A 23,859-nucleotide genomic window follows, 5' to 3' on the forward strand; every position below is an offset into this window, starting at 1 on the left:
TCTGAATGCTTAAAATTCTTAAAATACTTAAAAGCATTAGAAGCAGCTGCTATATTATCTGTAACAGTAGTTTCAAATCTTGAAAGGATGCCCATGGTCTTTTTCATGTTGTTCCATTCAAAGCCTGCGATGCACTGGCAAAAATCTCTCTGATGGCACCACTCAGAGAAAAGTCTGTTTGATCTTCAGGAACGTTTGAGAGATGTACCTTTTGGAAGTTAAAGCAAGTTTAAAACCTTTTCCCCAGGGACTAAAGTGGGAGAGACGATCTTTGAGCTCTTCAGCGACTCCTTCTCATCAGGTTCTTCTACTATTCCCCAGAGCTTCTCCCATCTCTTCTTTTCTGTTTTTCCGAGCTGTGAAAGACCAGTGTAGATCCTTACCCTGTTGGGCTCAGGCAGAGCAGTGCTGACCATCCAGTAGTGGCGAGTGTGGGTACAGCTGTATGTACATACGTATATATGTACGAAAATCACTTCTTTGGTGTTTGGGGTACACGGAGATGAAATCAAGAGGCACTGCACAGTGTATGACTGTTGTACTCATGTCTTTACACTTTTAGCAGACAGATGAAAGGAAAAGCTGATCTATGATAAAATTAATGGGAATTGGTTATACTGCATTAAAAAAGAAACTGTGTGTTGGAACAGGCTATTGGTGGGAAGGGACTGTGAACCTGGAGAGAGATGCCATTAAAATCCCTTGAAGGCCATGTGATACTATAGAACTATTTTCAAAAGCTGTATGAAGATTTATTTCAATGAAAAACAATGTATATGTGTGGTATGCTTGTAACATATGTATATATTTGGATTAAATATGAGTAGTTGGAAGTCTGGTTGTGGAAAGTGTAGCACTTCTCAAAGTTGCGTTGTAGAGCAAGGGGTGTATCTGTGGGTGAGCCTTCCGAGTGCTACAGCCGTTCAGAGAGGCAGTCCTTGCCCAACTGAATTTATACTGTAAATAGACAAAGGATAGGAGGACAAAACTGAAGGAAGTAAATATTTAACATTGCCTAGAGTCATATGGCAGGCTTTAAAAAGTCTGGCATTGCAATTAACTTGATTCCTACTCGTAGCTCCTGTCCATCAGACCAAGCTGCAAAATGGTCAAGAAACAGTCTCCAGGGCCCTAAGCAGCTGGTGTTCTGCATCGCCAAGGGTGGGGCCCGTTGTGTCAGCTGAGGGTTTTTTTGTTGTTTGTTGGTTTTTTTTAAATACAGCTTGCTGTCTGCCTATTAATCTTAGGTGACAATTTGTGTAGAAGTACGTACAGGATCCACTTGTGTGCTTAGTTCTGTGCGTGTGGGTCCCCTGAACCTGAGGGTTCTGATAGCGAGCTTGTGGTGGGCACAGACCTAGATGTTGTGCGTGCTGGTTAAGCACAGAACACGTAGAAGTCAATTGCTGTCCTCAAATCGCTTGCCGTCCAAGTACCAGAAAAAAACCAGCACGTGAATTCAAGCACATAAGTATGTCCTAAGGCACAGCTTTATCCAAAGAGTTGTGCTTTGGACAGGTTGGCTCCCCCTAAATAGGCTCCAGCTAGCTGTATGGTTGCATATGAATGAATAAGCCTTCCAGCAGCAGAGAAGCCTAATAGAAATGACATTCTCAAGTGACCTCAAATACAACAGGTATGTCCTGTTTATATCAATCAATAATGTTAACTCATCCCCTGACGCTGCTTTCATATTTTCTTGTGTGAAGTGGGCCATCTTCATGAGCTGTAGTAATTCTCTACTGAAAACTCCTCACGGCTTTAAGCGTTATCAAAGCACTGCATTTCTTTCTGAGTGGTCCTTAGGTAACTGGGTCATCGCAACCTCCGTGCTAGGCCTGCTCAGACTGCTAGCTCTTCAGTAACACCTGGGGGCTTTGGTGCAACTGAAATATCCAGGGGGAGATCACATAAACAAAGAGTGAAATTAAGAAAAATTTCTGAGAGATGCTTTTTGTGAATTTTTCAGCTGTCCCTTTTCTCACAGTGAAATACACCTTGCTAAAGAGCACAGGCAAACTAATTGCATGTAATGGTTTGTGCAGTTAAGTCTAGGCGAGCATTGGAGATGATACAGGAGGTACAATAGAACAGTCAATGGCAGTTATTCTTCACGCCTGCAAGCTACTGTATCCCTTTTATTGTTGGTCTGCTGCAGTAGTAAATGCTAGCAGACATGACACGGGCTTCCCAAACATTTAAAGTGTATAAACACAGTGTTTATAAAAACTTGCAGTTGAGATTGCCATTGGTACAGGTAAGGATCTTGTCTGTCAAAACTATGATTGAGCTTATAACTTGGATAATCAAAAACATTTATTCTAAAAAACAATTTGGATATGTTGATGTTGAGGTTTTACTGTACTCTTCTCATCTCTTAGTTGAAGCCAGTAGTTGTAAATGAGTATTACTGAAATATATGTTTTTCTCTCAGTTTGGAGATATGAATGGGATGGGTATCAATTGGGTCAAATTTGTTGCTGATGAAGGTGCAGGGAACAAGATTTGGCATGCTGTTGTATTGGCATTCAGTTGAATAAGCCATTGGGTTGAAAATTCAGACTCCTTGCATGTTTGATATATAACCTTAGGCAAGTTGCTTAGACTTACTTGTTCTTCCTTTCTTTTCCCTGTTGGAGATGCCTTTGTAAAAAGCCTACTACTTAGATACTGCTGTGTACTGATTTACAGGAAAGATGGAGTTTGGGGACGGGCATGGACTTCAGCCCACACTGTGAGATGTCTCGATGCACTGTTGATAAACCATAATTGTCTGAAGGCCAGAGAGTGTGTGAGGAGCATCATTTGCATGGGTGTGCTGTAAAGACACAAATGATGAATCATGTATGAAAATATACTGATGTGTAAAAATATACTTAAGATTTTAGGTACTAATGCAATAGTCTTAACTCTTGAGCCCCGTACTGTGCTGCCATATGTAAGATTAGATAGTGTCAGGGTCCCAGGAGCATCTTCCTTGGGAGAGACTGTTTCCAAGGAATGGGTCCCCAGCCCGCTAGTGTGATTTTTTTGGAGTGGAGAGCAATGAAGAGGCAAACACCAGCACTCCCATCCCTCCCTACCTCCAGCCCCATCACACTACTAATTTTTTGTCCAAAAAGCATATCAGTAATCTAATACTTCATGCAATTGTAGTGTATACTGTGTTGTAATACAGAGTGTAATACACAAAGCTTTGTGTCTTTCACAGTACATCTGTGAAACTTCTGAAGGTACAAATGTTTTTTCCCCAGTGGGGTAACAAATTACATGTTCCACTAGATACTTGGCTAATTTTTGTGTTTCTGAAATGTCTGTGTTTGTTGGTTGTTATTTTTTAAGTTGCTGTTTCAAGTTATGTTATACATTAAAAAATATGGTGTGCTGGGGATTGTCTGTTTCACAAGGCATTCACTTCAAATTTTTTTAGTACAGTAAACGAATGGCTCAGCATACAGGACATGGCTGGCTGGCACTTTGCTGCCACTGTTTCTAACTATTGATTATATTTAAAGGGCACTGTTAAGGTTGTTCAAACTGAAAATTTATGCTGCAGTACCTTGAAAGCGGCTCCAAATTATAGGTTTTAATTTTAACGATTCTGATCTTTCCTGTAACTTGAAATAGCCACTTAAGAGCTCTGCCAGAGTTTGAAACCACTTCAACTTGTCATTTGGCATATCTTTACATGAAGAGAGAAAGGATTTTTGTATTTCTTGAGAGGCCCATGGAAATAAATTAAATTTCCCCAAGTTAATACATATGGGAAGCTCAGATTTGTCAGTATCTTCCTTTGGTTTGCCTTAACAATCTTGACAAGGTTTTGTTGTGCTTGAGGAAATAAATGGTGTCTTTGCTGTGTACATAATGCACAGAAATGTGGAAAGAGTACTTATATGGAGAGTAAAGCTCTGTCAAGTGCAACATCAGGATGACAAATGCTTCCCCCACCCACCATTATCTCTAACTAGTGTTTCTTGGCAGCTGCAGGGATTTTCCCTGAGAGAAATGTCTAAAATTACATCCCCCTATTCAGTTCCGTGAAGATGGAGGGAGAATGCATTTAGCATGGGAACATGTTAAGAGACTGCTACCAGCACGCTGAAGTGAGTCTGTCAAAATACCTTAGTGCTGGACTACTGTTAAAATGCAACTTTTCTGCTAAAAGGCTTATTTGAGGAGAAAGTATTGCTCATGGGTTTTTGCTTGTTTCCTAAACAGAAGTTACTAGACTGGCTGTGCTGCAGTTCCCCAGTTTGGCTGGCTGGCCTTCATCACCAACTCCCGATTTTTATTTTTAGTGCTATTTTTGTGCTTTCTTCTCTAGCACTTAGCAGATGCTACCTTGCAAAAGCAGCTACTTTGCGTTCCTTCATGTGTTTCTCAACAGCATGTCTTTTGGTTTTTTGGTTACTTTTGGGTGTTGTGCTTTCCCTGCAGGAAGTGCTAGACAACTGTGGCCTGTTTTTGCCTATCAGGATGGACTATTTCTTCTCTCCCCAGCTCTCCTGGGCTTCCTCCTGCCCATCCCTGCTGCCTGATTCCTGGCGTGTAAGACCTTGGGCAGGATCCCTCGCCTCGATCCCTGTTTGTTCAGGTGCTAATGCAGTAGGGGCCAGGTCCAGCCCTGGCCGGGGCTCCTGGGCATGTTTGCAGTATAGGAGAGATTTCCAAAATGGCTTTCTCCCAAACCTACTCTTGTTCCTGTTTTGCGTTGCTGGAAGCATCCCCTCTTCTCTCACCCGGGCGGCAGTTTTCAACGTTCTTCTACTCTCCTGCTTGCATATTTTTAACTCGGCTCTTGACTTTGAGGCAGGCTGCCCAGCTTTCTCGACTCCCCCCCAGCTGTGAGTAACCTGGTGGCTTCATGTGTGATCTGGCAGCGAGGTGCTGCAAGCCTCTGGGGAGGGGGAAGCCTGCTGGCGAGGCCAAATCGGGACATGGCTCACATAAATTTATCTAGGATGTCTTCCTTTACCCTCTCGTGCTGTTTGGTGTGAAATAAGCAACGAGGGTAGGACCCATATTGTTGCTTTCGATGGTGCTGTCTCTTTCAGCTGGCCTTCTGTAGGTCTTTGCTGCCCTAGTTTCAGCTCTTGAAGGTTAGCTCAGTAATTGGGAGAGCTGCTCTCCCCTCCCAGCAGTGTGCAGGGCAAATTACAGGCTGGGTGAGGGAAACATCCCCAGCTGTGCAGGAGCACTGAGCCTCTGCTAGCCTGTGCAACTCAAGCCAGGGGCAGTTGGGTGCTTTTGGCAAAGGTTTTTGCCGTTTGAGCAGATGCAATTTGTATAACTTCACGGTTTTTGCTTACTCAATGAAACTGTGTCTTCATCTGAGGACAGATGCCATCGGTGGAGTTTAGGTTAGCTGCTCTGAGAGACCAAGTTTTGCTCAGTGTACAGAGCTCAAAAAGAAATGAGAATGCTTGAAATGATACGTGTTCTGGGTTGCTCTTCTGAGATCGGTCATTATGAGCTATTTTCAAGGGTGGTGGGGGGGGAGAACCTCCCACAACCAAAACATGCAAGATGCATATCGTAAAGATTCTTGATTGCATTCATTTGTTTGAAACTGGTAAGTATCTACGTATGTGTATATATGCCTTTGAATTGTGACGTGCAGCTGTGTCCTTCAGGAAGGCTCGGAGAAACTTGTGCAGCTTTGCAGGAAAATATACAACATTAAATTTTATGTACTGCTGTCACTTGCTCCAGATCTTGCAGTGGGTAAAAATATACATGTGTGAGAATACTTGACATATGCAATTTGGATGATTTAGAAGTTTGTGTTATAAGGAAAGTTTGTTTTGAAGATTCTGAAATTACTGTGGTGGTGGTACAGAAGGAAACCCCTTTTTTCCAGTCGTGTAAAATTTAAAATCTGTCACAACACAGCTTTCTTACAATTTGAGCAGTGTGATTGAAGACATCTGATTTTACTCTTCCTTACTTCTTGCCCTCTTCTTGTTCTTTTCAGGAAATGCCATTGCTGTTTAGGGTACTGGATTTAGACGTGTTGTACATATATCCACTAAGAATAGCATTGCAGTTTGAAAGCAGTCATGTATTCAGGCTTCTCCAGCGGTGCCGTGTCATGCTGCATGGTTTACCCGAAACCTACACTTAACCAGTGTGGGCTGGCAACATGAGTCACTTAGCAAAGTCTGTCTCCTTTTGGGCTGTACCGTGAGAGTTTTAGCCTGCTGGGGTCTGTGGTCCATTCCGGTGTCCCTCAGAGGTCTTTTCGTCAGGCTTCCTGACACTGACTGGCCAGATGGGGGGAGATGCTGCTTCCAACTCCTGCCTCAGAGTGAAGTTATGAGCCTATGCCAATTGCACTTTTCTTTAGAGCTGACAACTTTAGGGCAATGCAGTTAAAAGTAATTACTTGATTCAAATCTGCCTGTCTTGAGTCCATCCATTGTGGCTCTCTAGTTATATTATGTCACTCATAAGTAAAACAGGCCAAAATTAACATGCCTCTGTCTAGCTGTTCTTGAAGATTAAAAACTCGTTGGCTTGCAGACATTCACTGTTCTAAGCTGCCCAGAGGCAGACAGCAGAAACAATATGCCTGGTGCTGAGTTACAGTGGCAGTGAAATGTTTAAATAAAAAAAACCAACGCAACAAATAACAAAAAGGTCTTTCCCATACTTTACTTTTCTGGGAAAGGAATGGATGTGAGTGCCCCATGCGGAAAGGGGGTACCTTTCTTATTGCTGTAGTAAGGAAAAAAGGGATGTGTCACTGAAGGTGTTTTTTGTCAAGGCATCTGACTGGTAGTTTGCTTCAATTTTGTACCACTGATTTCTTTTTGTGACATTGAGGCAGCTGGTTAGGCTGTGTCTGCATCCCCTTTGTAATATGGTTTGTCTGGAGAGCTTTGACTGAAAACATTCATATAAAGAGCAAGTACTGTTATTACTATTGCATGTGCTGTGCATCATATTAAGTAAAACCATGTGGGTGTGTTTAGTTGTGGAACTGCTAGAGGTTGCTCTTGGGTGTCTTTAAAGCTGAAAAGGGGTGACATGTGCCTGGCTATGGTTCTGGGCATACCTGTGTGCTCTTCTGGCTAGTCCTTCCATTGCCCTAGTTACTGCTTCAGTTACAGCTTCTGGCTGTGTTTCCGTGTTGGTAGCTATCAGGAACCACAATTTGAGTTTCTCTTTGTTACTTGACATTTGTTGTAACAAGGTAGGAAATACGTGTCCAGGAGAAACGGGAGATAACAGTAACTGAAAACTTGATTTGACTTTGAGTTTAAGATTTCCAGTCAAATGCATCAAATCCTGAGTAGTTCTGTGGTAAGGGAAGGCCACTTTTGTATAAATGGCCAGCAGTGCTGTTGATATCACTGATACCTTTTTGCCCTTTCCACCAGCACATTAGAAGCTTGCAGTGATTAACTGGCTGACAACTTGTCATCTTTTTGGAAAATACGAACACCTGTATTGGTTTTTTGGCTCTGTTTTTAAGAGAAGTGCTTCCAATTGGGGATTCTGTGCCTCTCTCAAACTGAATATCAAAACCAGAATATTAAAAAGAATATTAAACTCTATCCTTAGATGGCTCCAAGGCATTTCAGGCCTCTTAGGATACCAGTAACAGCGCGGGATGTGCACTGCAGCCCTGAAAGTTCCTTTGTTTTACTCTTATCCAAAATCATCCTTTCACAATATTTTTGTCTGGCAGTTTGTAGGGAAATCTTTAATATGTGGCATACTTGTAAAATGATTCAGACATTTTAGCTATAATATACATTAAAACCCACATATATTGCGTGTGCAATAAGAGATAACTTGTACCTCATCAGAAAGATAATATGATTGATTTATAGCTGATTTCCCTGTTGGAAGAGTAAACTGGTTTGCCAAAACTGATCAGTACAAAGGAATTGAAAATAAGTCCTCCATTTGAGTTATAAAATATTTCCATGTTTATAAGCCCCTCACAATGAAAATGAGGTTTGATTTATTTGCAGTGGGTGAATGTAGCCTCTAAAGCACAACCCTGGTCTCTCTCTACTCTTCTGCCTTTAACAAAGTTATTTTTTATTGCACAAAGACAATGAGAAGGCAGGGTGGGGAACAGAAAAAATTCATATTGTAGTACATGACACATGAGAATAAATTCATGTATTATTAATGTTTTTTTGTGGTGTAGAGCCTGATGGTTCTCAGGGTTCCAGTTCACAGGAAGCCATGCCCTCCAAAATGTTCTCAGTCTTTCTTGGATAAAGACACCATGATAAGTGGAACTGACAAGTGGCAACAGAAGTGTGCAAAAGGGAAGACATAAATAAGACCTCGTGGCTGCATAGATTAGTTATTGCACAATTTAAAAGTTCAGCTGGAAAGTCCTGTGCACCAGTACTGTTCAACAAACTGCAGGCTCTTCTCATCACCCTCCTCCTAAGCCCTTGTGAGAGCTGATGCAGCAGTTTGTGTTTTGGATTCTATTTCTCAAACAGTTCTTTTAAAACAGTCCTGTTTAATTCTTATTCACTTAGTCACTTCTCGTTTCCACTGTGGAAAGAGCTGTGAGGAATCCCTGCCATCGCAGTGAGATACTGTGCGCGTGTGAGCAGGGGAGGAGGAAGGCTTGGCAGGCTCCACGGTATACAACAGCTTACAAGTTCGTACAGGATTGCATCTCTTTTGGGCTTTTAGTTGTCAGCCACCTGCGATGAGAGTGCTGCAGCCCTGTTAACAATCTGAAAATTTCTGAAGGCTTGAGCAAGCTGTACATCAGAGAGCTGGCTGATGGACTGGTCCTGCTAACAGCTTCTTGCCAAGGTGGCGGGTTGTTGAGGGGTGGTTAAAACAACCTGTAATATAGCTGCTTTTTCCCTGAAAATGAGTTCTGTTCTCAGAGTGAGCTGGAACCAGGGAGCTTATTGTGAGGTCTTGTTGGAGGTTGCCCTTGGCCTGATTTCTTACTGGCAAATGTTGGCTTGTATCAGGCTGCTGTTGAACTGGTGCCTTTGTAAATAAGAGATGTCGAAGAGCCTGTCCGCTGCAGAAGGGCAGAGCGGCGAGAGGCAGATGACTGGATAGCTGCCGTGCACAGCTTGTGTAACCCCTTGCCTTCTGCTAGTAGTTTGTGCGAAGTGTAGCATCCCATTTTATTTGATGTAACAAGGCCAGTACAGGACTATATATAAGCAGCGGGGGAATAATGCTGATTGTCTTTTGCACACAAGACACACCACGCTGTGGAACTGACTGTATGTTTCCAATTTTGCATATCATAGTAAAATTTCGTAAGAAAGAAGGGGAACTTTAAATCATGAAAAGAAATCAACAAAACTCAAAAGCCCATTTGTATGTAGGCAAGTGTGTCGATCCTTTGATTATTATTTCGTCTGTTTGCAGTGGAAATCCGTGTCAAATCTTTCACCGTTTTTAATGACACGGGATCAGATTTGAAATGGAAGGCAAGAGCACTAAATCAAGGAACCCGAGCATTTGATTTCTTGTTTGTGTCTGGGTGGTCCAAATCATTAAGGCTTTTTCTAAAAGCTGTGCAGGCTCCCCACCTGAAGAGATTGTATTTATTTTTTGTGAAATGTCATGCCTGGTTGAGATACATAGAAAACTGTGGAGTTGATATTTTTTGATTATTTTTTTTTTAAAAAAAGGGGGGGGTGGGGTTGAAGCTTTTGAATTTCTCATTTCCACGTAGAAGACTTCAGGGTTAGGGCTGTCATGGTGCCATGAGGACTGGCAGTGGGACAGGGACCTTCCCCAGCAGCCCGGAGGCAGGGAGCAGAGCTGGGATGGGGACCAGCTCCCGCTGCAGGGACAGAGTGGCTCTGAGGCCAAGCCAGGGGCCCTGATGTGCGAGGGGCTGGCAGGGTTGGAGCTGGTGTGAGCGTTACGGGGAGCGATATGTCTAATGTGTTTGACCTCCAGCTGGATTTTTGGGTTAAATTCCACATAATTTACAGTGTATTAATTCTTAGTAACAATTTAGGCAATGGTTTCATTTTTCTGTGAGAATTAGTACTAGCTTAGTACTTTTTCTGTGGATTAATAACTTTTTTTCTTTTTTAGTTGCCAGCATGTCTGACATGCTCCCTTTTTACATCCTTATCTCCAGTCTGTATGACAAACTTGCAGGTTGTCAGTCTGCCTTTAATGGCAAGCCCTGAAATCTCATGAGTCAGTTTTTCAGACTTTTATGCTTCTGTGAGGAGGAAATGGTGAGAAATATGATGGCATCTCTGTCTTGTCTTCATGAGACAAAACAACTGATCTTTGCTGTATGTCCCTAGTTTCTTTGAACAGCATAATATTTTGACACTCAGAAGAAATTTCATGTGACAAAAATACAAACAAATCCATAAATCTGTTATTTTAAAATATCTCTTCTGCTGTGAGTTTGGCTTGTTCTTTCTGAGAGCCTCTATTTGCCATCTTCAGGACACTTATGAAACTTGACTAAACTGCCTTTGTGGACAACTAAAATTCATAGAACTGGCTATTAAAGGATTATATCCTAATTATGTTAAGTGAACCCTGACCTTGGTAATTTGAAGCTCTCTGCCAGCTTGCTTGCTAGAGCTGGTCATTCCTGCCAGATGTTGTTCATCAATGCTAGGCGTCAGCCTTCCCTTAACGAAAGGGACCCAGAGCGTGGCCATCCGTTCTGCATCCTCGGTTCGCTCACTGCCTGGCCGAGCAGTGCAGAGGCTCTGCCGAAGCTGGGACTGGATTAGCAAAGGAGAAGCAGCCCACAGCATTTACTGCAAGATGCTCCTCTTCTCTCCAAAAGGTTTCTTTTAGGGTCCCCTTTTAGGTGCTCCAGTCACCTTTGCTGTTTCTGGTAGTGGCAATAGATTTTCACTGCCCTTTTCCCTGTCCTGAAGAAGCAGGGTGTAATTCTGGAAATGTGGTTTCGGTGTGTTGGGGTCATTAATTTTGTTTAAGTTATTATGTTGGTATTGCCAGGTTTCTTTTTGCTTTAAACCAGCAGTTAGAGTTCCAAAGACTGAGGAAATTGAATTTTATGTTGATTTATTTTTATTTACTTTCTAGTTTGGGGCATTTGAAGTTTCCGAGCATTGTCTTTGGCAGTATGGCTATATTTTTAATATAAAGCTAATGCTTCTCACCAATCATGTAATTTCAGCAGATACAGTTTAAAAGAATCGCCAAAAGATCAAAGTCTGTTGTATCTAAAGCCATCAATACAGTGTATTTTTTTGTAATACTTTTGTGACTTCTGTGATACGCATGTATCATTAGTGGAACTGGAGCATCTAAGCCAATATCCTTACAAACAACCTTGGTAATCACTCTTCAGGAAGGAAACTTGTTTAACCTCTTGTTTTCAGTGGACGTGAGAACTTGGAGAATATCCTGATTGGGAGTTGCCACTGACGTGAATATTAATGAAAAATGAGCAAGGGTTTGGGGGCAGTATCTCAAGTGTTCCTTTAAAATCTAATCAGCATTATTTTATGCTGGCTGTAGCAGAAGAACCTTTGAATCTACCTTAGGATATGATTAACATTTATTATTTTAAACAAAATGAGCAAGCCAATTCTCATCACTTGGTTTATACAATTTCTGTGCTTTTGGCTGTGGACTCCATATTAAATACTGTTTGTTTTGAAGCTGTTTTTAATATTAGTCTTCAGAAATAAACTAAATTCCTACCTCCTAAGTCTTGACAGCAGTTGTTTCCTTGTTTTCCTTCAATTGATTAGTTTGCTATTAAATTTCAAGTTCCTCTGCACCTCTTTTTGTGAGGTTTTGTTTTGTGTTTGTTTTTGTGGTTTTTTTATTCCACCTCTTTTTCTGTTGTCTTTGTTCAGTTTTTGACCTGCTGACTGCCCTACATGGCTCTGAGCTCTTCCTCCCTAGTGTAATGCTTGCTTTTTCTCCTTCATGCTACCCTTGCAAAGCACTAGTAAAGCATAAGTAGTCCTGGAGTCCTTGGAAGTCTCTATTTTTCTTCCAAGAAGGGCCTCCAGTATTAATGCCAACAGCCCTTAATGCTTTCATCTGTTTGCAGGGTGTTTGCAGGTGTTGTGGATAAAATAACAAATTTTCTAGAGCAGGGACTTTGTAAACCAGTGTTTATGCTTCTAATTTCTCTAAAAGGAAGCTGCTCACATGGAAGTGAGAAGTAAAGTATGCTGTGACAGACTTGGGGACTACAGTCATATTTATGCATAAGAAGGTAACTAGTGAGAAAATGCAGGCTGACAAAGTTGAAGCTAACTTGGGGAGAAGTCCTGCTTGAGCTAGTTGAGGATAGTGAGCCACAACAGAAGATACTTTTTTTTAAAGTCATGACTTAAGCAGAGAAGGTAAAGAAAAGTTGCACAGGGGAGAAGTCCTCAAGGGAGCTTGCTGCCAGCATAGGGTTTACTGTAGTTCTGTGTCACTTCTGACACTGTGTGACTCCACTTACTGAAGAGCAAGAGGAGATCACAGTCAGTAACTTCACATTTTTTCCACTCCCCTTCTGTTTTCTAGGAACTTGTTGGACAGTTTCCTATGGATTATAGGCAGCTCCTGATGCTAGTTTTCAAGTGTTGGTGTAGTGTCTGATACTTAGAGCTGAGTTTTTTTCCTAGGGAGCCTTTCTTTTAGTCTCCTCATAAAATCTGAAAAATATTTTTAAAATGGCAGAGCATCAGAAATAACACATGACTCAAGGGTAAAGAGAGGATCAAGGATAAAGAGAGAAAAGCAGTGTATCTGGTGCTGTAGTATTAAAAGTTAGATACTGCGTTGTGCCAGTTTCCAGTGTCAGCATTTAAAAAAAAAAATAAATATTTCTGCCATCTGTCACCAATTCAGAATACATCAGGATTAGTTTTCAATCTCTTCCTTTGGAAAGTTACCCCAAGGTCTACTGGAACCTGTCATTAAGGAGACTTTCAGCTTAAATGTTCTTTACTTACTAACCAGTTACTAGTAGTTCTACCTCTTTAGTTACCAGTAGTAATACCTCTTTCAGTCCCTTATTGGCCTTCTGTAAGTGGCCTCCTGTTTTTCTGCCTTTTCAATCTGTTCCTAAATTGTAGGCCTTCATTAAAGACCCTATAATATCTTAATATAAGGGGGGAAAAAAGCATATTGAAGTATGTTCACAGGAATTATTTTTCTGGATCTTAAAAGATAACAATCTTATCTATAAGTGGTAGCATTTGTTTGCCTCTTCAGGGTCCCAGTTTGCTTTTCCATCTTGCAGTCTTCTAGTGCATCTAATGGGGCGCTTGCCCACAATGTACCCAGTCCTCTCATCCTTTGCCCATTGAAGAAGCCTTCGAAGCATCTTGTTTATGTGGGACTTTATGTGTAATTCAGGCTCGATTTGTTATAAACTCACGTTCCATAGATTTCATGAGAGAAGTCAAACAAACCCCCACCAAAACCAGAAGCCCCAGTTGCTTCTGCTTAGCGTAGAAGGTAGTGATGACCTATGAGAGCCCTTTGTGCTAGAAGAGTTTGTGCCACAGGTGGGGGCTTGTCCCCAGGATCTGCTATCCTGATGGAGGTGTGCCCTGCCATCAGGGATGGAAACCACTGCGGCATCAAAGCGTGTTCATCTGAACAGGGTTTCATCCCAGCATCTGAGGTAGTCTTTCACCCTTTCAGGTAGCCTGGAGGCAGACTAGTCAGTGCAACTGTTGTGTGAGGCTGTTGACTTCACCAGTATGCAGCTTATCTGGTTTCCTGGAGGACTCCAGCCATCCCAGCTTTTAGGAAACTCTGATGAGACCAGGTACGCACAGCTGAACGATGCTGTCAACAGACCCATGTTGCTTGCCTTCAGTGAGGTAAAAGCTCTCAAGGTCCCTGCCAGCCCATTGTTCTCTCCTGACTCCAAATTCACACATCAATTTGATATTTTTTTTTTAAATTAGTTTATTTTTATTAGGATGTGTAAGTAAGATCTGTCAGCAAAGCAGCTTTGGAAATAGAGTGCCTCTGGGTGTTGGTCACACATCTGTCTAGGGGGGTCACACAATCTCCGAAGTCCTAGCAGAAGAGGAGGGGTTGCTAGCAGGATGCAGGTGGGCAATTCTCAGCTCAGGCTGCTAAACCACTGTGGAGAAGAGGGCCAAATACACGTCAGCAGTAGAAGTGCTGTGAGAAGCTAGCCTAGAAAACAGAGGGCAGGTGGAGGCGTACTGCAGGTTTATAAAATAGCTGGAATTTACTTAATTGTCTGGAACTTGGTGCTTATGTAAATTAGGCTATTGTAGTCCATTTGACTAGTGACAAAGCTGTGAATAATTGAGATGAGCTGGTGTCTGACAGGATGGGACAGAGTCCATGTTTAGCTGTAGACAAGTATTACAGGTGGACCATGCCATGTGAGAGCAGCAAAGAAACCAGTAACGCTTACAGATATGCAGACCACGGGCAACGTGTGGACAGCCTTTGCAGAGCCTCTTGTAGTTTGTCAAGCACAGAGTACAAATTCTTCTATATCAACAGCTGTCTGTATTTTCCATGCACAACCCCATAGTTGCTGTAAATAATGAAGGCTTTGCTTTTCTGATACGCTTAACTTCTGGCTTAGACCACACGTGCTCAGAATAGCAGATATATTATCATGCAGTATGCAGCTGTGGTAGCTGTATTTTATGTAGATGTAATGCGGTGCGGTGTGTTTACCCTCCTTAAACCTATTGATTAAAGAATGTACATTTTGTTCAGCTGAATTGATTTACATTTTGGTGTTCATGATAGTCTTTGTCCTTTCTTTGGTTAACAGTCTGTGGCACTGTGACTGTTCCTGATCATAAAGAGAAATGCTGCCATTAGGGTTTTTTTAGCATTATTTATTGAAGAGTTCCTTAAGCAAAAATCAGCATTTCATGAGAGCACCGTTCATGTACGTAGCGTTCAGATTTTTCCTTTTGAGCCAAGCTCCCAGCTTGACCCCCATAGCCCATCTACTTGATGAATCATTGTGGTACCTTGTGGGTTGTACTGTTCAACGATCAAGGGAATGTGGCCTGTGTGGGAGATAAGGAAAAACACAGGAGATGACTGATATTTCTCTTGAAGATCTACCAATGTCAGCTCCCAAGTATATCTTTATTAGCCCATCAAGCTGGTTTTTTTCCACAGAAGTCAACACTTTATTTCAATAATAGAAGCCTTTCATCCATATATTTCACCCTTTTGTCTAGATTTCCTTTGAACAAATTTTCTGTTGAAAACCAGCTACATATATGTATATATATTTTACAACTCTGAAATTTTTAAGCAAAATTTGATGAAATCCTTGCTTCCCATTGAATCACTCAAAATGTCACATCACAAGAGCAATCCAGAGCAACTAGAATTTCCAGAATTAGGATTCTGGAAATGCCTCATTTGTTTTCATTGAATATAAGGACACAATTTTCATGAAGGATATTATTTTTTTACAGCTTCAAGTGAATAGTGTTTAAAAATCAATTACGCAAGGCCTTTGGTCATTTTATGCGTGTATACTGCAAGCAGTATTTGAATACACTGCTCATCCTACCCCTAAAGACACAATTTAAAAGCAAATGCATTTGCAATGGAACAAGATACCTGGAAGCAGCCTATGACTGCACTAAGGTTCCTGGACTGTACATGTGTGTTGGCAGAAGCGTTTGTAGCCTCTTGTTAAGTCTGCCAGCTTTTCCCTTGACTGCTGCTGCGTTGCAGGACTTCTGCCTGGGTTGAGTCAGAGCCACTTGAACAACTTCCACTTTTTGCCAGTCTGCAGAGGGAAAAATAAACCAAAGTCAGTGGTGGAAAGTGTTTTGCTTTGGATTTTCTGTATCTAAGATATCTACGTGTGTACATAAAAGGAAGCAGAGTTAATTGTACTTCACAGAGTTTTCTGGACTAATGCTAACTTCTGCATCCATGCAGTTTTCATCTGACCACTGATTTTTGTGAGACTAAACCGTGTAGGCATGGCTGCCTACTTCTAGATATGTGACTTCATTGAAATGAACAAGAAGCCTTATGCCAGGAATAGTGTTTTCTTTGTCACACAGTATTTGCCAGCACATGAAATGAGTTTTATTTCATTAGCTGACTTCTGTGTAAAGCAATAGCTTTCTTAATGTGTAATTAATCTGTTTTGAAATGCCTTCATGGCTTGGTGTCAGCTGCAGAGTTTCTTCATGGTCACATTAGGTCACAGATGACAAGGGAGGAGGGAGGAGATTATCTTTTGGGAAAAGAACCTGTGCCTGCATTTTCCTAATCAGATTTGTGATTTCTGTGTAATTGGACGGTTTTATTTCACAAAGCATAAGCTACTGCTGGCATGCAAACTTCAGACATCTCTGACCTCTTTTGAATTTGCTAATTCTGAAGCTTTCTGTTCTGCATGTCAGTTGTGCTTTGATTATGATGGCTTTGAAAGAACTGTTCTTTGATGGAATCTTGTGTGAGGCATTTCTCTTGAAGCAAGTTAAAACCTGTGCTTTAAAAGATGGTGCTTGCATCTTAATCAATACTGAGACACAGTGAATTAATCTGTGTATAGCCCTGAGGGGATCTTCTTGGTATGGGATTACTTTCTGTGCCTGAAAGACCTTACACCTGCAAGGAATAGAAGCACAACAGTGGTGTGGAGCTTGCGGGTGTGCATGGAAGTTCAAATCTGTGCTATCCACATGTGTATTTCCGTAAATACAGGCAGGGAAATTTCTAAACCTCTCTGGAACTTAATCATCTGGGCTACTAAACTGCACACAGGATTATTAACTTGGTCTGGATGTGTGAGCTGTGTTTGGATTCAGGAACGTGCCATGACTGTCTTGATATCCTCTGCTTCTCAGTTTAGCACAGCTCTTGCTGAATACAAGGTTGTTGGGTTTCTGTGCTTTAACTTCCTTTCCCATAGATTGTAAAAACACCTGGGACTACTGATTGAGTCAAGCAGGGGACTGAAAAGTGGTGTGGCCAGTGGGAACATCCTTTGAGGAGAGCGGAGGGCAGATAATATCTTTTCAGTTACTATGCCTATTGAAGACTGCTTAATATGAGCAGTTGCTGTTAGATTCTCTACATTTAAACGTGTTCATTAATAACAGTTGTGTTTCTATATCAACCCACCTGTAGGAAGGTTCAAGGCAAATCAGTATCTCTGGCTATTTATTAATTGTTTTTGCTGACTCTTCCTCTGCTTTGTTCTGCTTTGATTTCTTTAACGAAATAAATGTTATGTGTATATATATATTTAAGCTTTACAGATGAGGTGCAACAAAACACCTGAGTGTGCAGACAGTTTTTAAGCAAATACTGAAATCCCACCGAAGCCAATGGCATATAAGCATGAGCTTTGCAGAACTGGGGTATAAAGTTCAACCACTACAGAATGAGATGAAAAATCTGGCTTTCCTTTTTTACTACCATCATAAAATGAGTGCAAGTATTTTTACACACAAAATAAAGCCCTCTAATCTGAAGGTCATGACCATTTTTGGTGCCTCTTCTGCCTCCTCATGTACATCTTCCAGACTTCTGAGGTCTTAGTGTGACCCCTGCATACTGCAAGAAGCTCTACAGTCTGCTGCACATAAACCTAAGTTTTTAAAATCATATATTTGATATGGCTTCAGGTACTGTGGAATGTAAAAGTCTGAGGCAAAACACTGGAGGAACTAAATCCAGATGTTCAACTTATTGGTGGAAACTGGTCACCCTCTTCTTAAACTGATCAGCTGTTTGAATATGGAAGAAATTCCCAAGTGCTCTCCTCTGTTTTGAAGGATAGATCATATGTGGAATGAGCCTTTCCTTTCCTCCCAGTGTCAAGAGTAGACAGTGCCTGCAGACCAGAGAAGATGCCATCTAAGCTCATTTAACTCGTGTCGTTTCCCTCTGGACAACACTGGGTGTCATTACAACTGGGTTTTGGTTGATTATTTTTTTTCCTCCACTTTTTTTCCTTTTGGTTATTCTGTGAAATTTGCCATGCAGCTGAAGTTGGGAATTATCACTGTATTTTTAGGGTTGGTTTTTCTGTTCTCCATTTCCCAGCAATGTTCAAAAAGTTGGAACTGCAGTTCTCTTTTCTGAAATACATATTTATGTAAATTCATAGAATCATTTAGGTTGGAAGAGATGTTCAAGATCATCAAGTCCAACCGTTAACCTAGCAATGCCAAGTCCACCACTAAACCATGTCCCTAAGCACCACATCTACACGTCTTTTAAATACCTCCAGGGATGGTGACTCCACCACTTCCCTGGGGAGCCTGTTCCAATGCTTGATAACACTTTCAGTGAAGAAACTTTTCGTAATATCCAGTGTAAACCTCCCCTGGCACAACTTGAGGCCATTTCCTTTCATCTTAACACCAGCCACCCGACAGAAGAGACTGACCCCCACCTTGCTACAACCTCCTTTCAGGTAGTTGTAGAGAGCGATAAGGTCTCCCCTCAGCCTCCTTTTCTCCAGACTAAACAGCCCCAGTTCCCTCAGCTGCTCCTTACAAGACTTGTGCTCCAGGCCCCTCACCAACTTGGTTGCCCTTCTCTGGACACGCTCCAGCACCTCAGTGTCTTTCCTGTAGTGAGGGGCCCAAAACGGAACACAGCACTCGAGGTGTGGCGTCACCAGTACCCAGTACAGACGGACAACCACCTCCCTGCTCCTGCTGGCCACACTATTTCTGTTGCAGGCCAGGATGCCGTTGGCCTTCTTGGCCACCTGGGCACACTGCTGGCTTGTATTCAGCCAGCTCTTGACCAAATTGGTGCTATGTTTAAGACTTCAAGCTTCAGTAGAGCATTAAAGTGGAAAGTTGACTTTGCTGATGATTTTTACAGTATGTACCTCAATTTTAGGTAATCCTTATAAATCCTAAGCAAAAGAGTGTGGGATAGAAAATAAAAAGGCTTAAGAAACTCAGTGGTGTAACTTGACAAAATAATATAGCTTAAAAAATCTGAGCTTTTATTAATGTATTCTGCAGGACTGTAAGTACAGTAGATATGAAACTCTTAAGTCTGTCTGGTGCTAAACTAGGGAGAAGAGCACTGCTGTTCAGACAAAAAGCCCTTATTACAGGCAAAGTGCTGTAGCCTTTTTACTGCCCTGAGACAGGACAAGTTCAGGCACTTAACTGTAAAAAGTTTCTGATTGGTTTCACGAGCTACACTGTTGTTGCCTATAGCTTATTTTCAGTTGTTTCAACTCAAAAAGAGTTAAGAAATTTCCATGTCAGTCCTGGGAAAAACAAGTTTGCATAGCTATTCTGCCTCTTATAGCCCACATTCCTTCTTTTTCCCAATTCTAAAGGATTTATAGCACAATAGCATGTTAAATGTTGTTTGTGTACACAGCTGCATATGCAGTGCCTGCCTTGGCATTATGTTCTTGTGCCCTGATTCTGCCAGCAGACCTGCACAGGTGAATCTTTGCAATGGGGAGAGGAGTCCTGTGTGTGCGACCATAGCTTTGCCCATGTTGCAATCACTCATGTAACCAGGGGCATCAGTGGAGCAACAGAGTCCTTATTCCCTTTGTCCATGCGGGTAATCCCAGCGATCCTGGTGAAGATCTTACAGTGAATAACTGTGCTAAGGTTTATATGTGGTTACAGGCTTTAATGTTGTGTTTCTCACTTACTGGTGCTTTGTTTTTCCTTTTAACTTTTTTAAAAAGAAACCTTTAAGTCTTCTACTGGTCTTGATTTTTATTTTGTGCATTTTTATTATTTTAAACCTTGCCTTTCTGCTGCTTGTCAGAATTATATGATGCAGTGAGAAAATGCCTGGTTTCAAGTTGGAGAAGGTGCAAAGTTTTTTGTTGTTTGTAAGATCAAGATGGATCAGCAATTATTGATAGCTTTTCCAGTTCTGGAGACCTTTGAGATGGTAAGGCAGAATGGAAAGATTGTTTTCCAATTAAAGGCTAATACCATGTAATATCTGAAAAGTTTTGTTGTGGAGGTTACCTACCCATTAGAGACGTTTTGCCTGCCATGGCCTGAATTGGTGTGCCTGACAAGTGTGGTGAAGTTTGGGATCTTGTTGTCTGGAATAGTGTCTTTCTGCTCAGGGATCTGTGGTGCACAAAGGAGTAATGTACTTAAAGTCAGGTTTTGAGCAAAACTAATGGACTGCAGAAGTCCTTTTAAAACTTCCTCTGCAATCTGATAGCATTTGTCTTCCTTCTCTGGCTCAGGTAACGCTGACAAATTGTCACTCTTGTGTAGCAATCGAAGTACTCTCCTCTCAAATCTTTTGCAGACTTATTAACAAACAGGCAAAGGAAAGGGTGATCTGATCCTAGAAATATAGAAAGTATCTTGCTCAACACCTGTTTGGCTGTGTGTATTTAATTTATCTCTCTTGTATTGTGTGCAAATGTAAATGTGTCAGCTCATTCGTGAATGCAGCTGTATGCTCTGCTTCCTTCCCATTCTTTTTCAGCTGACCAAAGGAGAGCTGGCCAGGAGAGCAAATGCTGGGCTCTAAGTGTGGAAATGGAGCCATCATAAGAAACAGAGTAGCAGCCTCCACTGGGTGTAGATTTTGGCACTAAAGCAGCAGAGTACTTCGTCAGATGCTTGATGTTGAACGTAAACATCTGTAATCAATTTTGAGTGGGTTTAGGGTTAAACAAGTCGTCTCCTTGAGGCTGGTGAGACCACTTCAGGAGATACTTAAGTGTTTTTCTGAATGAGAATTGGCTTGAAGGCTGTCATCGGGAACACTTGGGAGTGGATTTGGCAACAACAAAACACAGGCAAAACTGATCCCGAAATGGTCTGATTTAGATTTTGTGCAAACGGGTAACTGTTGTGTGTCTGAGTGTCCCATTAGCTTGCCAGTTTGAACACTAAAAGTAAATGTGTTCTCTTAACAATGGGTTCTTCTTGTACAAGGATTTTTACTTCATTAGAAGTCTTACTGGCTTACTGTCATAGCTCCTCCTGCCCTGTCTGGCAGTCATATCCCTGGTTTTATTCATTCCTCACAGACTACTGGGTTTGTGGTGAGAGACACTGCTACGTGTTTTCTGCTAGGTTGCGTGTAGTTTCATTAAAACTCTATGCCCTGATAAAATGTATGTAAAGAGAAAGCTTTCATGTGCATCTCCTGGTTATAAAAATGTAGTGATAATTTTGTGAATGAAGAAATCTTTTTTTCCTAACATAAACAGAATTGTCTAAGTCCATAGATTAATCTCATAATAGATTAATCTTAAAATGAAAGTGTTATTTCGTGCATTTTGCTTGTCATCTGCCAGAACAAACCCCACAGCTGGTTTTTGCAGGAAACTGCTATACCCTGAGCTGTGATGTGGGACATCTGTAAAGCAGCTTGTTGTTCTTGTCATTCTTCCTCAAATACCCAGTTTTTGTACTGTGATAATTTTAGCACTTTGAATGCAGAACAATGCTTTGTCCTTCCGTGGCTTGGCAGCTAGTTTTGAACTATGTGAAGCAGAAATACTTTGTTTTGTGGCTGAGAAAATGAAGATGAAATGGCGACTTGCTCAGCGTCACTCGTGGGGTGGCACCAGTGGGGAATGAGGCACCAGGTCAGGTCTCATGGCTGCTGGGATGGAAGCCATCTGCTGAAGCAGGACAGTTTTGCCAGCGGGACACTGTGTAACGTGACCGTACGCGCCTTGCGCGGTAAGGACAGGTCTGTCGGAGCAACGTGTGTGGGTGAATATGGAGAGAGGTAGGGGTGAGTACCAGGTCCAGGCACGTGTGAAGAAGGACATGTGGAGACAGGAGAAAATCCGGCACCTCCGGGTGACGTGACGCTGCCGTGCCGGGGGGCCATGGCGTGGTGTTGTAGGTCCTCCCTCAGCCGGACCAGCTCTTCAGGGACACGCCTCAGGTCTGATGTCCATGGCGTGGCCTGAGGCCTCTGGGCGATGCCCAAACTGCCCTCGGTGCCCCCAAGTCGTGCAGGCTCTGCCGGCGTCGGCCATTGGGGTCTCTGTGAGAGGAGGCCATGGGCAAGTGGGAGCGAGATCCATGGGAGTCCTCTCCCGTGGTTTCCCAAGCCAGGCCTGGGGTGGTTATTAATAGTAACAAAACGTTGCTTGTTAGGAAAAAACCTGACTCGCTTCTCATTTCGAGCTAGAAAATGAGCTGGAAATGGGAGATGTCAAATTCCATGAGCAAAGCCTTGTTTCAGGGCAGAAGTAGTGAATAACTGTTTAAGGCCAATTTTTGTTAGAAGACTTTCAAAAGCATTTAATTATTTCTTGTCTAAGGAAAGGCAAATATGTAAGAGCTCACATAGCTCTAATGTACTGATTTTAAATGCTAAAGTCACTGCACACTAAAATTTGGACAATTAAGAGTGGTAACACTGAGATAACAGTTTTATAACCCTCAAACTGAGTGATTAGCTAAGAGTATCCCGATTTCTGACAGAATAATTGATGCTTAGAGAGGTGTTCATTTACATATCAAGGTCTTCACAAAACCCTCAGGGATCACAGCTTGCTCTTTATGTTATATGGTCAGACTTCAAGTGCAACGAAGTTTAACATTTTTATGTTAAGAAGTTTCTCAGATGTCAGTGTTTAGGCATCAAAAATTCAACCACAACAATAAATATTAAAAAATGCAGAGAAATGGCTCCTAAGTGATAGGAAGCCTGTGCTCTACATAAAGCCCTCCATTTCAGGGGAGAAGCTGTTTGGAAGTTCAATTCATCAGGTTCCAGATCGAAGCCTTCTGAAAATTGGTGGAAGGATCCCCAGTGATAACAGCAAGCTTTGAATCGGGCCCAAGGAGAATTGTGGGCTTTTGCTTATTTTTACGGTACATGTGAACACAGCTCTCCTGGTTTTTCACGTGCAGGAGTCTCAACGGCTCACATAGCTACAGTACAGGTTGAAGATTTTGGTTTGACGTGGAGCACGTGCATCTGCTGCTTCCCTGCGGTTCCCAGAAGGAGCTACTGAGTGCCGCAGGCTGGTTCGTGGGTCCTGGGTGTTAGTGCCCAAGGCACAAGTAATGGGGAGAGAAGGGTCACGTCTTAGGGTGGTCCGAACCCTTGCGAGCAGTGCTGCGGCTGATGCTGTGGAGGGCACTGCCCTTCTGTAGGCAGACCCTATGCCCTAAAGCTACTCCGTGGAACAGCTGCAGATGCGTGGGCTGGGTTTCTCTCCTGGGTTTTCCTGAGGTTGGTAGAGTAAGAAGTCAAGTTTCACCGCTTTCTGGGCAGTTTAGTTTGTTTTTTATAAGAAACAGAATCTGTTGACAGATGCTGATAATAATTTTGGGGAGACAAACATTGTTTTCGTAGCTCTTTTATCCTTATGCTAAATCATCCTAGCCATTAACGTCTCTTGGGTTTGATTTCTGCAGAAAGTTTGTGTGCTTTGCTCGTTAAATTGGTAGCTTATTGAGGTGCCTGAATTATTTAATTTAGCTTAACTTGAAGCAGCAGCTTGTACAGACCATGGTCTTGGACCTCAACAAATGGTGATGAAATATCCCCATAGCTGTAATTTGAGATACCATGTGTGAGAAGCTCCCGTAGCACAGTGCTGAGCCTGCTTAGTACCTGCCTATTGCATGTAAGGCTTTTAGATTTCTCGGAGGGGAAATTTGTATGAGCTCTTCTTCTTGGAGAAGACTTATCTAGAATTTAGACTAGATTTCATGCTCTGAAGCTGCTGATTTTAATTAAATGTTGCTTAAGGATATTTTGAAGGCTTTCTTGCTGACTGCCGTGTTTTATTGATGAATTACTTGAATGGTGGTGCTCCAAATGGTTTCTGGTTTTTATAAAGCAGTTTCTACCTTTATTTTAAGCTTTTAACTGCTGCACAGGTTTTTAGAAGTACAGAACTATACTATCTCTTTATTTTGAACAGCCCCAGAGGACTGCTTGATACCAAACTGT

At 42.0% G+C, this 23,859-nt stretch overlaps 1 protein-coding gene across 2 annotated transcripts in view; it reads left to right on the plus strand.

The window, feature by feature from the left end:
* The window catches only part of SRPX (sushi repeat containing protein X-linked), a 49,559-nt gene that overhangs the window by 2,351 nt on the left and 23,349 nt on the right, over nt 1-23,859 (plus strand). The gene's annotated exons all lie outside the window — the stretch shown is intronic.

The sequence above is a fragment of the Accipiter gentilis genome, chromosome 32 (genome assembly GCF_929443795.1).
Source record: "Accipiter gentilis chromosome 32, bAccGen1.1, whole genome shotgun sequence".
NCBI lineage: Eukaryota > Metazoa > Chordata > Aves > Accipitriformes > Accipitridae > Astur > Astur gentilis.